At 50.6% G+C, this 3,152-nt stretch overlaps 1 pseudogene; it reads left to right on the top strand.

The window, feature by feature from the left end:
- The first annotated feature begins 2,571 nt into the window (after positions 1-2,571).
- LOC115288777 lies at positions 2,572-2,653 on the top strand (annotated as a pseudogene).
- The last annotated feature ends 499 nt before the right edge of the window (positions 2,654-3,152 follow it).

Below are 3,152 nucleotides of genomic sequence, written 5' to 3'. Positions count from 1 at the left end.
TGTGACAAGTATTGGGCGAGTCACCAGCGATGGAAAGTGTGCAGAACATAAATTTCAGGGGCTTTGCTTCCTCTGTGGGATTTCTGTTACTTCTTAACACAAAATAGGTGATGTCACCCCGACTCTGATTCTTCCTGGTTCCTTGACCCTGTTCCTTGCCTGTTTGCCTTCATTGGCTGCTCCTTCTCTTCCCAAGTCTGCAGAAGATAGGCTCCAGATGTCTCAGCCAAGGAAGGCCCCCAGAGTCCCGACAGGCTCTTCTCTGACTCCTCCTGGTGAGGGAGCCCTGGGAGGGGCAGGGCCCCAGGGAGTGTGCTGGTCTTTCCACTCAGCGGCTCCCCCTTCCCAGGCCCTGGGCTCCTCCACACACTCTCTGGAAAAGCTGGAGGAGGGCCACCAGGCTCTGTAATAACCACACTTCTTCATGGTAAACAAGAACCAGATTCCTGGGGAGTGACGTGGGCAGGAGCTCTGTGGCCGATCAAGGCAGCTGTGTGACTTGAAGGAACACCTCTGCTTGGCCCTGGCCTGTCTGGGGGAAGGTCCAGGGGGAGGCTGCCCACACGCCCCTCTTTGCTACCCTTGTAGCCATACTCTGAGTTACAGCGGCCTTCACACCAAATGGCTCTACAGACTTGGCTCCCTGGCTCATGCTCCCAACCAGGGAGTGTCTGCCCCGTGTCTCTTTTGTCCAGATTTGTCTCACTCTCTTCCCTACTCCTTTACCTAGCTCCCACCCTTGGCTGCCACCCCCTCTCCCCACACCATGCCTGAGGAATTCTACTCTTCCCTCACTGATGCCAGATGACACCCACGCTCCCTGGAGGATGGCTTGATCCCAGGAACCCAAGAATGAAGGTTGCAGTGGAGGCTGGCTGGCCCCTGGGCTGCCTGGACCTTCTGACTTTGGGTGGCTGGTCCAGGGCTTTCCTCTGAACAGCGTGACTTGGGAGTTTAGGATCTGATGTCTCAGAAATGGAGGCCAGACATGATGCCTGCTAGTTCTAGTTCCCGGGTGGAAGGTTAGACTGGATCAAATATCTTTAATTTTTTTTTACACTTATTTATTATTGAGAGACAGAGCACAAATGGGATAGGTGCAGAGAGAGAAGGAGACACAGAATCTGAAGACCGGCTCCAGGCTCTGAGCAAACTATCAGCAAAGAGCCTGACGTGGGGCCGAACCCGCAAACTGCAAGATCATGACCTGAGCCGAAGTCAGTCACTCAACTAAGTGAGCCATGTAGACACCCCAAAATACCTCTACAAAGGGCTCCACAAGAAACAGGGGGCAGAGAATTGGGTAGCTGAAGGCTTAGGATGGGAGGGGGCAATTTATTATATGCCATTTGGGGATTTGCATTTTGTTCCATGTGAATGTATTAAAGATTCCAAAATTATTAAAAAAAAAAAGAATTCTGTGAGTTGGTAAATCTTCTGTATGTTAAGTTATAGAGAAGCGTCCCTTGACCCTCTCCTCACTGCAGAAGGGATGGTGAGACAGCCAGGTACACTGGGGAGACCCGATCTGGGTCTGACTTCAGGCTCAGAAGGGGCTGTCAGAGGAGCTGGCTGCTCAGGTCTGAGATTTTCCGAGTGTCTGAATGACTTGCAATGTGTCACTGAAAGGAGAGGCCTTCTGAGCGCATCGGTTCAGGGGGAGGAAAAATGTACTGGGTCTGGAAGGCCAGGACTCTCCCAGCTAAAGGACCGCAGGAGCCCTGCCTCACCCAGGGAGGGCAGCGGGCAAGCCAGTTGTGCTGCCCTGTTACCTTGGTCCCTGGGGGCCCACAGGGAGGGGGTGGGCCAGCGCCAGCACCGTGGGGACCCAGTGTCTTCTCTGGTACGTGCCAGAAGCCACCTCAGTTTTCCAGGTATTGTGGATCAGTCTTAGTACATTTGTCTCTTTAAAAACATTTCTCTCCTTGGGGGTGCGTGGGTGGCTCAGTCAGTTAAGTCTCTGACTTCGGCTCAGGTCATGATCTCCTGGTTCATGGGTTCCAGTCCCGCATCGAGCTCTGTATTGACAGCTCAGAGCCTGGAGCCTGCTTCACATTCTGTCTCCCTCTCTCTCTCTCTGACCCTCCTGCTCATGTTCAGTCTTTCTCTGTTTCTCGAAAAATAAATAATCATTAAAAAAATTTTTAGGGGTGCCTGGGTGGCTTAGTCACTTGAGCATCCAGCTTTGGCTCAGGTCATGATTTCACAATTTGTGGGTTTGAGCCCTGCGTCAGGCTCTGTGCTGACAGCTAGCTCAGAGCCTGGAGCCTGCTTCAGATTCTGTGGCTCCCTCTCTCTCTGACCCTCCCCTTCTCATGCTGTCTCTCTATGTCTCTCAAAAATAAATAAGAAACAAAAGAAATTTTTTTTAATTTTTTAATAAAGCATTTCTCTCCTTTTTATTCTTAATCGTTACATTCATATAATGTGTTGAAATTTGCATAGCACTTTTGCATATATTAATGATGGCTCCCTACTGCCCCAAGTCCAAAGCCTTAGTAGAATTTCTAGTCTTTATGTCTGCCTCCTACCTCACATCTTGACACTTCCCTGTACACATCCTATATTCCAGTGCTCGCTTCGGCAGCACATATACTAAAATGGGAACGATACAGAGAAGATTAGCGTGGCCCCTGCGCCAGGATGACACACACCCTACGTTCCAGCCCATGCTGACCACCTGCTGCTTCTACGAGCCACGCAACGTCACCTTTCTCTCCATTCCATCATTCAGCGCTACCTCCTCCTTCTCCTCTTCCCAGAGAACTCTTGCCCACCTTTAGATACCTAAGTCAAATGTCACCTCCTCAGTGAGAACTTTCCTGATGAGTCTGTCCTGTTTATGAGTACCACGCATGAGCCCCCTCAAGGTCACACCTGGTAGGGTGGCTATTACCAAAACCAAAACCAACCAAACCAACTCTAGGAAGTAGTGAGTGTTAGTTAAATGGAGAGAAATAATAACTCTTGGCACGGCTGGTGGGGATGTAGAAAGAGGCAGCTGCTATGGAAACAGCACAGGAGGCAGTTTTTAAAAAGAGTGAAACAGAATCATCACATGATCTAGCAATTCTACCTCTGGGGATAGACCCCGAAGACTGGACAGCAGAGGCTCCCACAGATATTTGCGCATGTGTGCTCACAGCAGCGTT

This window comes from Suricata suricatta, chromosome 3 (genome assembly GCF_006229205.1).
Source record: "Suricata suricatta isolate VVHF042 chromosome 3, meerkat_22Aug2017_6uvM2_HiC, whole genome shotgun sequence".
NCBI classification, from domain to species: domain Eukaryota; kingdom Metazoa; phylum Chordata; class Mammalia; order Carnivora; family Herpestidae; genus Suricata; species Suricata suricatta.
Note: the sequence above shows the minus strand (reverse complement) of the source record. Positions and strands in the feature narration are given on the sequence as shown.